Source organism: Peromyscus leucopus, chromosome 8b (assembly GCF_004664715.2).
Source record: "Peromyscus leucopus breed LL Stock chromosome 8b, UCI_PerLeu_2.1, whole genome shotgun sequence".
Classification (NCBI taxonomy): domain Eukaryota; kingdom Metazoa; phylum Chordata; class Mammalia; order Rodentia; family Cricetidae; genus Peromyscus; species Peromyscus leucopus.
In genome coordinates, this window is record NC_051086.1 from 34,233,131 (window position 1) to 34,248,106 (window position 14,976).

Below are 14,976 nucleotides of genomic sequence, written 5' to 3' on the forward strand. Positions count from 1 at the left end.
GCTCTCTGGGAGGCACCTTGGATGCAGTGTGGATAAAGGAGCACTGTGAACTTAGAGAGAGCCAGACCCTGCCAGTCCAGTGAGAAAGGCCGTGCCCCCTCCAAGGAGTAACTGCCTCAGGCGTGAAACCAAAGTCCTGTTTACTTAGTCCAGTCTGGAAAGGGGCACTGGAATGATATATATGGCTGAATATATAGGGCTGAATAAGATATGGCCATATTTTATTAGAGAGAGTGAAACAATGGGAATTTAAAAAATGAAATTTCCATCTGACTTTATTTCCAAATACACTTTCTTTAAAAAAGAAAAAAGAAAAGAAAACCACAATACACTTCCTGTGGGAATGACAAATATCAGTATTAGGAAATCCAATTATACAAAAAATACTACATCTAGTCTGGGGTAGATATATTTATTTTTGGTAACATACATTGAGTGGCACTAATTACACAGTAACTATAAGGTAACTAACATGAGACCACAGAACTGTGACTCTGCCACAGCTGCGTGGACTTGGGCCTTTCTGGCTGAGCAAGTTTTCAAAAAACTGGATGCCTTCCCCAGAGCTCTGCCAATGGCATCCGTTAAGGAGGAAAGCTCTGAAGTAGTGACTCACCAGAGGTCCTTGCAGCTGACAGAGGAGAGGCAGGACATGTTAGTTATAAAGTAGTTACAGCCTAATTCACAAAAGTTACCAACTGTTTCTTTCTAGAAAGAAGCAAGAAGTTAAGAAATTCTTTGCCTTAGCACCTGGTGTCAGGTGGAGAGCAGAGAGGGCTGTTAGAGCAGTGTCAGAAAGACCCTGGCTGGGCAGACAGGTCGGACATCATTAATAATCATGGCTGGCTTCTAAATACTGGTAGCAAGATGACTTCTGATTTGTAATCTTAGGTAAATTATAGATAAATGAAAAGGCCAGTAATCATACACTAAGACTAATAAATAGCACTTCAAAATTAACGGCATGAGGGCTGTGCTTGCACAAGGCTTCACAAAATGAGGCCCCCAGATTTTTTCTTCCCACGTCTGGCTTGCAGAGCAGCTCTCGTGGCCATTTCAAAAACCTCTCACTCCATCTTTGGTCTTTGCTGAATACTCCAAGTACCCAAAAGCGCCAATCCTCTTTGCCATATCTCTGCCTTCTTCAGGTTTTACCGGCTCCTGCTTCATTTTGGCTAACTCCCGTCTTGTGAGCTTATCATTCCAAAGATCCTTCTTGTTCCTAACCAGGATGATGGGCACATGGGACAGAAATGCTTGACTTCAGGAGTCCATTTTTCTGGGATGTTTTCTAAACTATCAGGGCTGTCAATGGAGAAACACATCAGTATAACATCAGTGTCTGGATAGGAGAGAGGCCTCAGGCGATCATAATCTTCCTGTACAGCTGTGTCCCACAAAGCCAACTCCACCTGCTTTCCATTCACTTTGATATCTGCCACATAGTTTTCAAACACTGTGGGCACATAAACCTCTGGGAATTGGTCCTTGCTGAAGACTATGAGCAAGCATGTCTTACCACAAGCTCCATCACCAACAATCACCAGTTTCTTCCTGATGGCAGCCATCGCTTACAAAGGTGCTGAAAAACACACAGCTTCCGTGACAGTAGTTATACAAATTAGCTGGAGGTTCTCAGATGCAAGGCTCAAGGTGACGACTCCGAGTCCGGCCTCTTCGAGCTCAGGATGCCTGTCCACGAGTCCTGTGGTGATTGAAAGGTTTTTTGGGTATGGTAATATGGGCTGACATCTGGTTCATTAGAGACTAAAGTACATGTGTCCAGGCTGTCTGGCTTAAAGAAGCCATTATAAGTCAGGGTAGTTCTAATAGTTCTGTCTTTATATGTTACTTGCTCTTTTTTCCTTGCAACTTTTTTGTTTGTTTGTTTTCAAGACAGGGTTTCTCTGTGTTGTTTTGGTGCCTGTCCTGGGTCTTGCTCTGTAGACCAGGCTGGCCTCGAACTCACAGAGATCGCCTGGCTCTGCCTCCCGAGTGCTGAGATTAAAGGTGTGTGCCACTGCCATCCAGCTCCCTTGTAACCTTTAATATTCTTTTTTTTTTCTCTCTGTATGTTTAATGTCTTGAATATTATGTGGAGAGGGGGCTTTCTTTTCTGGTCCAGTACATGTGGTGTTCAGTAAGCTTCTTTTTCCTTTATATTCATCTCCTTTTTTAGGTTAGGAAATTTTTCTTCTATGATTTTGTTCAAACTATTTTCTGGAACTTTGAGCCTGGAATCTCCTTCTTCCTCTATTCTATTATTCTTGAGTTTGCTTCTCTCATAGTGTCTCAGATTTCTGGATGTTTTGTACCAGGATATTTTTGGACTTAACATTTTCTTTGACCAATGTTATCCACTTCTTCTTCAGTGCCTGAAGCTCTCTCTTCCATCTCTGGTATTCTATTGGCTAAGCTTGCCTCTGTAATTCCTGTTCAATTCCTAAGTTTTTTCACTTTCAGAATTCCTTCAGTCTATGCTTTCTATATTGCTTCTATTCCTATTTCCAGGTCCTGAACCATTTTATTCATCTTCAACTGTTTGTTATTTCATGGCGTTCTTTATGGGAATTATTTATTTCCTCAAATTGTTTGTTGGTTTTTTCCTAGAATTGTTTAAGGGATTTATTCATTTCCTCTTTAAGGACCTCTATCCTCTTCATGTAGTTGGTTTTCTGGTGTTTGTCTTTGGTTTCAGCCATGTTGGAATATTCAGGGCCTACTGTGCTAAGAATGCTGGGCTCAAGTGGAGACAATTTCCTGCCTGTGTTTGATGATTTTCTTCTGCTGCCGTCTAGGCATCGGGGCTTAGGTTGATTACAGGTCTAGGTGCTGATGCCTAAGTCTGTCCTTGTTAGGTGAGGGTTTTCTTCATTGGTTTCTGCTTTCTCTCTGGATTGTCAGAGAGTGTGATGGCTGTGTCTTGCCATTTTACTGGCCTGCTCAGCGGGGAAGTTCACAGGAAATGGCTGCTGGTGTTGGAGGCTGAGATGCAGTGACAAGTGGGGGGATGGAGGTCAGGAGGGGATGGTCTGTGGGATCCACAGGAAGCCTGGACAGGGGAAAAGAGGCTGCAGCTGGTGTTCTGTTGCTGGGGTAGGGACAAGCCTGAGTACTGGGTCTGCTGGGGGAACAGAGAGAGCAGAGAAAGATCTGCAGACAGGCTACCTGGTCTTCTGTGAGGCCTGATCTGTTCTTGAGCAGGGGTGTCCCCCTGAACTGAGGGCTGAGACACAGGGATGAGTGGGAGCAAGGAGGTCAGGAGGGGGTTCTCTGAGAGACCCACAGAAGGCATAGAGAGGGAGGAAGGGAGGCTGGCTCTCTGTTGCAGTGCTGGAGAGCTGAGGGTTGGGTCTGCTGAAGAACCAGAGAGCCTGAAATGGGTTCTTAAATGTAAGGGAGGAGATGAGAAGACCTAGAATGCTGACATGGAGTCTGAAATGTGTGATAGGGTACTTGTGAGGCTGCAGGAACCTGGAGGCCAGCATGCATTGTGGAATGCTGACATGGAGTCTGAAATGTGCAAAGGTACTTGTGAGGCTGCAGAAACCTGGAGGCCAGCATGCTTTGTGGTGTGCTGACAGCCACCACAGCAGCCATCTCTCTGCTCCTTGGAATTTGGTCAGTGGAGGTTTTTTTTGCACCTAACATTCCAGCCTTTCATTGATGATAAGAGGCAACATACTCTCTTAGGTAACTAATTTTTATGATATTAGGACATCATTTTCAGAGCCCAGAAGGCTGAATGGTGGTCAAGAGCCAGGAGTTGGAAAGGACTCAGGAAATGATAGGAAGCATATGGATTACCGCCCAGGCTTGAAAGGACCACCTGGGACTAGCAAAGTGAAGGAGGCTTTGGAGCAGTCTGGGATTCTAAGCCAAAGCAGGAGCTCAAGCCAATAGGCAGTGGTAGGAGACCTGAGAAAATCGTCTCAGAAGCATCTGGTTTGCATCTGCTTTCAGCAAGTCCAGGGATGGCTGGTTCTGTAGGACCACCTGGGGCTGGCATGTTATAGGCTATTTTGGAGCAGTTTGCAGGCTGCAGTTGATTTATGGATGGTGTCTGTCAACCGAGTGGAAATCTATTGGGGCATTCATAGATACAGATAGACGGTAAAGAGGCTTAGGGAACAGTCCTTTTTGTGTACACTTGAAACTTGCAGGTCAATGCTCCTGTATTTGGAGGGGGGGATGAAAAGTCAGGAAGGAAATATATTTATTGGACAAAGACATTTACAGCATATGAGGCACATTTTTATGTCTATATTCAGAAAACACCCTAAGGAAATTTAGATGTTGAGCATGTCACTATGATAATAGTAGCCAGGTCTTTACCAAGTCTAGATTAACAGTTTATCAGTACTCCATGGATGAGAGATGACAAGAATAAATTACAGCAGGGAGTACAATCTGTAGTTTTCTTTTTGTTTTTTTACTCTTATGGGTGCCTGCCTTGCAGCTCCCAAATGAATACATGCAGATTTATTCTTACTTATGAATGCCATGCCTTGGTTAGGCTTATTTCTACCCAGTTTCTCTTGACTTAAAATTCCCCAGCTACCGTTTGCCTCTGGGCTTTTACCTTTTTCCATTCTCTATATCCTTCTTTCCTTCTTACTCCCTGGCTGGCTGCATTGCTGGGAGGCTGGTTCCTGGAGTTCTCCTCCTCCTCCTTTTCTTGCTCCTCCCTCTGCTCTTCTCTATATTTATTCTCTCTTCCCTCCAGCCCCACCTGTTACTCTCTCCTGCCGGGCTACAGGCCATTCAGCTATTTATTAGAACAATGGGGTGTTTCAGGTAGACGAAGTAACACAGCTTCACAGAATTTTACAAATGCAACATAAAAGAATTCAACAGATCTTTGCATTCCACAGCATAAAGGAATGTAACACATCTTCAACTAATATTCCACAATAATAATCCAAATGGCCTCTCATTCAGTTAAAATGACAGGAACTTACCTGCTACCCGGATGGTTACTCTAGGTTCCTCCATGGTAATCTGAATGGTTTTGTAAGGAGCAGTGCTGTGGGATGGTCTGTATGTCAAATTACTCTGATTGGTCAACAAATAAAACACTGATTGGCCTGTGGCTAGGCAGGAAGTATAGGTGGGACTAACAGAGAGGAGAAAAGAAAGAACAGGAAGGCAGAAGGAGTCACTGCCAGCCGCCGCCAGGACAAGCAGCATGTAAAGATGCCAGTAAGCCACGAGCCACATGGCAAGGTATAGATTTATGGAAATGGATTAGTTTAAGCTATAAGAACAGTTAGCAAGAAGCCTGCCACGGCCATACAGTTTGTAAGCAATAGAAGTCTCTGTGTTTACTTGGTTGGGTCTGAGTGGCTGTGGGACTGGCAGGTGACAAAGATTTGGGCAAGGCAGGAAAACTCTAACTACAGAGCAGAGGTCCCAGGGTGGCATTAGACTTCACTAATCAGGCCCAGAAAATCCAAGAAACTTTCCTGTGCATGAAGAACTTGAAAGAATGATCTTTCTTGGCAAGGAAAAGACAGGCAATCAATTCTCCAGCGTCCTACTCATCCACAGTCTGGCAGGGTCCCAGAAGCAGGTGAGGGGTAGGGCAGTTTTCCCCCCAGTGGCTGGCTCTGCCACATTTGAAGGAATATGTCAGTGGACTTCCTTGTGCCCCATGGTCTTCTTTGGAGGAGACCTTAGGGCTGTGCTAGGGTCTGGGATTCCTGTCTATCACTTGAAGCTTTTCCAACTTTTCCTGCTCTTCTCTTCCATTAAACACCCTAAAAACCATAGTCACTGGACCTCTCTGAGGGGCTTGAGGGCCATCATCTAATCTAGAAGCACACCTGGTTTTAGACAAACTCCATTGGTATTTAGTTACTTGCTTCTGATTTAACCTTGACCACATTTACAGAAGGCTAAAGTTTTCTCTATAGATCCAAGTTTTTCCTGTAAATGAATGTTTTGCCCTGTTAATGAATTTATTGATCAAAAATATCTTATTCATCAAATGTATGTTGTTCCTTATCTAAAATTTTCTGGAAGCTTAGTGTAGAATACAGCTCTGTAGGCAGAGTTTTCCTGTACCATGGCCTGATCTTAAATAATCACTCAGGGGCTTAATATTCACTACAAATGCTCAGCCGATCGCTCAGGCTTGTTGCTGGGTATTTCTTACAGTTAAATGAACACACCTTTCTTAGCTATGCTTTGCCATGTGGCCTGGTGCCTTGTCTCAGTCTGGTGTGCCCATCTTGATCTCTCTGCTTCTGCTGCCAGCTCTCTCACTCTGCCCCTCTTCATCCTCAGTTTGTCTGTCCCGCCTAACTTTATCCTGCCTTGCTATGGGCCCATCGGCTTTTTCATTAACCAAATGAGAGCAATACATATTCACAGTGTACAGAAGGATAAATCTACAGCAGCTATCAACAGTGGTTAGCCACACATTTCTAAGTCGGTTTCTGTTTTCCTGAGTAGCTCTTTAAAAGCGTAGGAAGTGATAATTTCCTTATTTATCACACATACCTTGTACACCAAACCTATGTTGATAGCAAGTCCCATTTTTCACAAACAAGACCCAAATCCAAGTTCCATATAAGGTATGGTGTAGTAGATCTAGTTCTCTAAACAAGAGTTAATTCAATAGCCAGGTGTGCTGGCACATGCCTTAAATCCCAACACATGGCGGCTATAGAAGGACGGGGTAGTGAGTGTGATTGAGTGCAAGAGGGGACATTTCCAAAGAATCAATAAAATTATTATCTCAAAAAAAGGAATCAAAAGCCAGGACAGTACTAAACTGAATACGGACAGCAGACAGGACCTGCCAATGAGAGAAATATGAGCAGAATGAGATGGGCAGGATAGATGGAGAGGGAGAGGGAGAGCAGAGAGAAATGGAATTTCTGTTAGACCTGACAGTTTCTAGGATCAAATTCCTCCCATGACAATTCAAGGTCCTAGGTGCTGGGATGTAGCTCAGTGCTAGAGTGCCTGAGCAGCATGTGCAGGGTTCTGAGTGCAATTCTACTCCAAAAATCAAATTGAAGTTAATTCTTTATCAGAAGACAGTCTAGGATGAATATTAACATAGACGGCAGGTTGCCTGTGTGTATTAAATGCATTACTGATAAGCGGCCAACTTTATTAATCTATTTTTAAATGTTTGCGATTATTATAATTTCATATACAATTATAGCAAAGATATCCTATCTAGGATATTCGTCTTATGTCAGAATTAACATCAAAGACATAATCCTGTTTCCTTTAAAGGAAGTAAAATTCTGAATATTGGGGAACATGGCTATAATCTCTGCTAGTGGGAACAGAGGCAGAAGGATCCTGAGTTCATGGCTCACCTGGGGAACCTATTGTGGTAGTTGAAAAGGAAATGACCCTCCTAGGGAAATGGCACTATTAGGAGATGTGACTTTGTTGGAGTAGGTGTCCTTTGTGAAAGTAGGTGTGGCTTTGTTGGAGTGGGTGTGGCCTTGTTGGAGTGGGTGTGTCCTTGTTAAAGGAAGTGTGTCACTGGGTGTGTGGCTCTGAGGTCCCCTTTGCTCAAGTCACCCTCAGTGCTCTTCACTTGCTTCTGACACCTGTGGATCAAGATGTAGAACTCTGTCTCTTCCCCAGCACCATGTCTGCCTGCCAGCCACCCACCATGATGAAAATGGACTACACTCTGCAACTTAAGATAGCCCCAATTACACGGCTTCCTTTATAAGAGTGGCCGAGGTCATTGTGTCTCTCCACAACAATAGAAACCCTAACTAAGACACCAGGACGACTATGAGAGTAGAGAATGCCCTTGTGAGAGAAGAGAATGCATGTCACGTCTAATGGCTATAGAGTGGAGAGGGTGAGACCTCGGATACAGGGGAATGACTTACACCAGTACCATCTCCTCCTGTGCCTCTGCACTCAAGGTCCACAAAGACATAAAAGTATGAGGCAAGAGAGAGTTACGTCATAAACTTTAATTTAACTTCACTTATGGTTATCTTATGAGGTAGAGAAAGAGGCATACACCTAAAATACAATGTGATTCAGAGGATGTAGACAGGAGGGGAAATTTATTAATTGTCTTCATTGAGGATCAAAGGTGTTATTTAGGACCACAGTTATAGCTGACCAAAGCTATTGGAGGGTGGATTCTCCAGTGATAAAGACAGGAAGAGGGACTGGGACTGACACTTGATGGCTGAGATGCAGGGCTGCCTTCAGGAAACAATGGAATCCTCCATGGGCATCACCAACTTGCACAAAGAGAAAAAGGAAGCAGTGAACGACAGGGGCACAACAGCACTGGCCTGTGGAAAAGGCAGTCGTGGTGGCAGAGTGGAGACTCCTGGAAGGAAGGGCACTGTGAGTCTGCCAACCCTGACCCTGACGTTCCAGCCCTGCTGTCTTTTGTCTTTTGTTTCATCTCAGTCCTGGTGACAGCCGCAACGTCTGTGTTTTGAACCCTTCCCCACTCGCCATGGGCACTCCATCCATCCCTCCTTCCGGCTGCTGTGATGGGAGGTCTTGCTCCTGTGTTCACTTTATTGTGGACGAAACTCAGGGAGAGCACTTGAGAGACAACTTCTAGGTCCCCGGACTTCACCAGTAGGGAACTGATGGCAAATGGCAGCCAAGCAGGTGTGTGAAAGAGCAGAGGAGAGCTCAAGCCATCAACACCAGGTGAACGAGAGAGAGAGAGAGAGAGAAGAGAGAGAGAGAGAGAGAGAGAGAGAGAGCGATGGGACATGCAGGAGTCCTCCAACTCTCAGAGCTTACCTTACTCACATACTAAGTCGAACAAGACCAGAGCTCCTAACCCTAACAAAGAGGGCCACCAGCTGTGGAACAAAAGATGAAGAATGAGAGACCATGAGACACAGTCTGAAACCACCAGTTTGTGTTCCTTCCTATCCTAAAAATAGTTCCTGAGATAAGAATGAGTCTCTGATTTTTTTCTCCATTGCATGCATAAGCCACTGTCTTTGTGTGTCTGATACCACCCAGTATCATCCCGGCTCCATCCTGTTTGCATTGCACTGTGGAGAGACTGAGGCTGTGAGACATTGAACAAGAATGACCAAGAATGAAAATGGCAGAAGCACAGGTCTATGGAAGGAGAGTTTGCCCTGGTGAGAGAGGAGACCCCATGCCAGGAGTCAGATGGAGAGAGATGGGAGAGGGCAAGTCCTGGGGCACCAGAGAATGAACCTCTGAAAATAATTTCATAGCCCCTCTTTACCTAGGACCCCACTCAAGAGACAAGGACAAGGCAGGAGAGTGTTACTTCAGGGACATTTATTGACTTTATTGATTTTTACATATTACTCTCTTAGGAGGTAGAAAAAGAAGCCTAAACCCACAATGCTGCAAGGTCCTGAGGTTTTCAGAGAAGAAACAAAAAACTCCAGTAGTCTTCATTGAGAATCTGGGTGTTAATAAGAGGTTGACCACGGCTGCTGATGTTGCAGGACCCAGAGTCCTGGATCACAGGCAGGAAGTAGGTGTGGAACTGAGGATGGACAGCAGTGCTTCTGGGTCTCTCACCTGAGAAATGGGTAATCTCCCTGGGACATCATAGTCAATGGGTTCCCTTGAAGCTGTACAGAAGGACCAGGGATGCCGAGATCCTCAGGCTGGTCCCTGGAAGGTTGAGGGTTCTCAGGAGGGAGGTAGTTACCAAACACTTCACTGTAGAGAGGACCTGAGAGGAAGAAGAAATGGAGAGAGTTCATTAGCATGGTATCCACACTCTCCCAGAATCGTGCTATGCCATGGTCTGTGTGTCCTGGGTATCTTGGTCCACCCAGAACATGTCCAGTTTCCACTCCCCTGGGGTGACAGAGGAAGGTAGACAAACACCAGAGGACAGGTGTTCACCATGTACAATCATGATCCCTGGGAATGGGGGTTCCTTCCAGACTGTGCTCTGTTCTGTGCTCATGAAGTGCAGCCCAGCCCATGCTGCCCTCTAGAGGAATTGGCTGGAAAATGCAGAAGAGCCTAACATGGGAAGTGGCCCAGGATGCTGACAGGTCTTCTGAGAAAGGAGAAAAAAAGCGTATGGTGTCTCCTCTCCCATTGCACAGTCTCCTGTGCAGATTCTGCAGGGTGAGCAGCAGGTCCACACAGCTTTCCCAGCTCTTCTTCAGGTCCCGATGCCCATTGAGTCGCTGGTAAAGAGCCCAGCTCTTCTGGCAGATCTTCCTGCTGGGTGCCCAACTATTTTCCACTCCTGCATGAAGATCCTGATTTCATAGTCAGGTCATGGGTGTCTACAGGAAGGACCAGCAAGGGAAGAAATGAGGTGATGAGTGCCATTGATGCCATGCACAGCACATCTCAACTCTTCTAGGGACCCTCCCTGCACACTGAGAGAAGCCAAGAGTGGCCTCATTCACTTCTCAAGAGATCAGGACCCTTGCTCCCAAGCCCAGGCTTACCACCTGCTCTGATCTTCACACCGAGGAGTACACTTGCTTACAAGTGTAGCTGCCTTCAGTTGTAGAAAATGCATTGCAGAACAGAAAGGGCTCTCAGGGGACAAGTGCTGCCTGGGGACATTGTCCCTACATAGACTCAACCCACCTGCCTCCCTGGAAACACTCTCAGGGAACCCTGTGACTTTGGGTCTCTTGCCAGAAGGGCAGGAAGCTGAGACAACTGAGGACAAGAACATCCTGGACAAAGCTGTCCACGCCTGAGGTCCTGCCTGAGGTCCCGGGTCACAGAGGAAAGAAATAGTATGGTGCAAGGTTTTAGCCTTAACTCAGGGTTGCCTCTGAATACCTGAGGGCCTTTGTCCTCCCTGTTTCCATCACCATCTCACTGGGGACTCATTGCTGTTCCTCAAACTTTCAATGTGCTCTGCTTCTCTGTTCAGAAGTGAATAAGGAAAGTGTTAAGAACTGTTTTCAGGCATCAAGAATCTCTGCCTCATGGCCAGAAGTGGACTGAGGATTCAGCCTCTTGCAGCTTGAGCAAACAATGGACCGTTCCTTCTCCATCTCCAGATGCTGGATCCTTGTCACCTAAGGGGAAACCATGCCTGTGAAGAGTAACCAGGCAAAGCCTCCAGTGAATATTGTAGCAGCCCACTGCTGAAGGGAACATTCAAAGACAGAAGCAGTTCCCCGTTAGGAGGACCTCGCCCACTCTGTCCAGCTCATTCTCTTTCCCAAACTCCTTTCTCTTATCCAAGTGATACAAAACCCCTATCAAACTCTCTCTGAGTCCCAGCTCTGCTTCAGACACATTAAGGTCTCAGAAGAACTCTGTGATCAAGTAACTGTTGTTCTAGTATCACACAACAAGGGTGCTTGACATGGGCCTACTATCCGAGCCCTTCCATGAGAGGTGAAGGCCAGTTCAGGAGTTCAGCAACAATCTTGGCTGTAGAGTCCTGTGGGCAAGCATTGGACCACTCAGATGCTGCCTTAACAAAGGAAAACCTAGAGAGCCAACAAGGACAGGGAAGGGGCTGAACTTCTGTACCTCTGCAAATTGGAGCATGGTTTCAAGTTCAAGGACGTTAACCATGTCTTCCCAAATTCCTAAATCAGAGGCAGGAAGTAGGTGTGTAACTGAGGATGGAGAGCAGTGATTCTGGGTCTCCCATCTGAGAAACGGGGAATCTTCCTGGGACATCATAGGCAATGGGTTCCCTTGAAGCTGTGCAGAAAGACCAGGGATGCCATGATCCCCAGGCCGGTCCCTTGAAGGTTGAGGGTTCATGGGGGTAGGTGATTACCAAATGCTTCATGGTAGGGAGGACCTGAAGAGAGAAGAAATGGGGAGAGTTCATAAGCATGGCACCCTCAATCTCTCAGAATCGTGCTAAGCCATGGTCTATCTATCCTGTGTGTCTTGGTCCACCCAGAACATGTCCAATTTCCACTCCCCTGGGGTGACAGAGGAAGGTATACAAACAGAGAAGACTCGTGTTTGGGTTCTCCATGTGCAATAGAGGCCCCTGGGAATGGGGGTTCCCTCCAGACTGTGCTCTGTTCTGTGCTCATGAAGGGCAGCCATCCATGCTGCCCTCTAGTGGAATTGGCAGAGGAATGCAGAAGAGCCTAACATGGGGAGTGGCCCAGGATGCTGGACAGGTCTTCTGAGAAAGGAGAAAACACGGATATGGTGTCTCCTCCTCCATTGCACAGTCTCCTGTGCAGATTCTGCAGGGTGCAGCAGCAGGTCCACACAGCTTTCCCAGCTCTTCTTCAGGTCCCGATACCCATTGAGTCGCTGGTAAAGAGCCCAGCTCTTCTGGTAGATCTTCCTGCCTGGGTGCCCAGTGATCCCTTCAACTACTTTCCATTCTTGAAGGAAGATCCTGATTTCAGATTCAGACCATGGGTGTCTACAGGAAGGACCTGCAAGGGAAGGTGGAAGGTGATGAGTGCCTTTGATGCCATGTGCAGTCACATCTCAACATTTCTAAGGACTCTTCCTACACGATGAGAGAAGCCAAGAGTAGACTCTTTCAGTTCTCAAGAGATTAGGAACCCTTGCTTCGAAGCCCAGGCTTACCATCTGCCCTGCTTGTCATACAGAGGAGTACACTTGCTTCCAAGTGTAGCTGCCTTCAGTTGTAGAAAATGCATTGCAGAACAGAAATAGCTCTCAGGACACAAGTGTTTCCTGGGTACATTGTCCCTACATAGACTTGACCCACAGCTGTCCAAGCCTGAGCTCCCATGTCTCCGATGAATGAAATACCATGATGGAAGATTTCGGTCTTAACTCAGGTTTGCCTCTGAATACCTGAGGGCCTTTTTCCTCCCTGCTTCCTATGCCACCTCACTCGGGATTCTATCGTGTTCCTCAAACTTTCAACATGCTCTGCTTCTCTCTGTTCAGAAGTGGATAAAGAAAGTGTTAACCACTGTTTTCAGGCATCAAGAATCTCTGCCTCTTGGCCGGGAATGGATTCAGGATCCAGCCTCTTGCAGCTTGAGCCAACACTGGACCCTTCCTTCCACGTCTCCAAATGCTGGATCCTTGTCACCTAAGGAGAAACCTAGGCTGTGATGAGTAACTAGACAAAGCCTCTAATGAATATTGTAGACTCCCACTGCTGAAGGGATTATTCAAAGACAGAAGCAGCTCTCCTTTGAGAGGACCTCACCCATTCTGTCCAGCTCACTCTCTTTTCCAAACTCCCTTCTGTTATCCAAGGGATAGAAAACCCTTATCAAAATCTCCTAAGGAGTCCCAGCTCTGCTTCAAGCACATTAAGGTCTCAGAAGAACTCTGTGATCAAGTAACTTATGCTGTCCTCTAGAGGAATTGCCTGGAGAATGCAGCCCAGAATGTTGTACAGGTCGTCTGACAACAGAGAAAACAAGGGTATGGTGTCTCCTCCTCCATTGCACAGTCTGCTGTGCAGATTCTGCAGGGTCAGCAGCAGGTCCACACAGCTTTCCCAGCTCTTCTTCAGGTCCCAATACCCATTGAGTCGCTGGTAAAGAGCCCAGCTCTTCTGGTAGATCTTCCTGCCTGGGTGCCCAGTGATCCCTTCAACTACTTTCCACTCCTGCATGAAGATCCTGATTTCATAGTCAGGCCATGGTTGTCTACAGAAAGGACCTGCAAGAGAAGGAAGGATGTGATGAGTGCCTTTGATGCCATGGGCAGTCACATGGCAACATTTCTAGGGACCCTTCTTGCACACTGAGAGAAGCCAGGAGTGGCCTCATTCACTTCTCATTATGATTCGAAACCCTTGCTCCCAAGCCCAGGCTTACAATCTGCCCTGCTCTTCATACTGAGGAGTCCACTTGCCTGCAAATATAGCTCCCTTCATGTGTAGAAAATACATTGCAAAACAGAAAGGTCTGTCAGGGGACAAGTGTCTCCTGGGGACATTGTTCCCCCATAGACTCAAGCCACAGCTGTCCACGACTGAGGTCCAGCCTGAGCTCGCGTGTCCCAGAGGTGTGGGAGCCCGTTCTCGGGTTCCTCGTGGCTTTACCCAGCAGGTCCGAATAGAGGATGATGAGGACCACGGGCCTGAGTGCAGGTGTCTGAGATGGTCTGCACTTGGCTGTGCTGGGGGAGGAGGTCTTTTGCTCCACCCCTTGGCGTCTCTATAAAAACCCTGGGCCAGAGATAGTCGGGGGCCCGTTGGAATAGGTTCCAGGCCCTCTTGAGGCTATCCTTTATTTTCTACCTGTTTATCTCCGCAAGATTCTCCGCTATAAATCCTTCTATCTAATATTTCCTGCTGATTGCACTCAAGAAAACTCTGGAGAACTGTGGGGGTGGTGGGTAAACGCCCCACAGAATGGCACCATGAACAGGGACTAAAGAAAAAAGAAAAAAAGGGACTAAAGAAAAAAAGGGAACAAAAAAAGGGCACTAAAGACAAATGAACAGGGACTAAAGACAAAGTAATAGGGACTAAAGATAAAGGAAAATAGTTTTATTACAGAGTTTTTGGTGAAAGTTCTGAGTCAGCCCTGCCAGTGGAAAGGCATGCCGGTGTTATGAAAAAATATATATTTTTTATATATATTTTTTGGGGAGGCATGGGTTTTATCCTCAAGAGAAAAGGAAAGTAGACTGGAAGGATGTCCGATGCTGCAGCGAAATTCTCTTCTGTCAAAATTTTCTATCTTCTGTCCCTGTCTCAATTTCTATCTGTGATAAGTATAAGGTATAGGGTAGTAATATAGTTTAGGAAAATCTTAGAAGTGTAAGATTGTGTAGGAAAAAATAAGTAAGGCAACTAGACAGAAAAACTCTTCAATTTTCTCACTTTGGGGGCTATAAACACAAACTGGGAAAAAAATCTTTCTTTGGGCTTTTCGGGTAGTAAAAAAAGCTCTTCTCTGAGCTTATGGGGAAGAAAGTTTCCTATGGAAGCTTTTGACCTGGGGACAGCTGAAATGCTAAGTCCAAGTGACAGGAGAAAGTAATTACTCCGATGCAAAAATGGGGGTGTAAGAAGTCAAAGTTTAAAGTTGGGAAGTTTTGGGAAAAGTTGGTCTT

The 14,976-nt window shown here is 46.1% G+C and overlaps 1 pseudogene; it reads right to left on the bottom strand.

The window, feature by feature from the left end:
• Positions 1-950: 950 nt before the first annotated feature.
• LOC114683051 lies at positions 951-1,603 on the bottom strand (annotated as a pseudogene).
• Between the last annotated feature and the right edge of the window lie 13,373 nt (positions 1,604-14,976).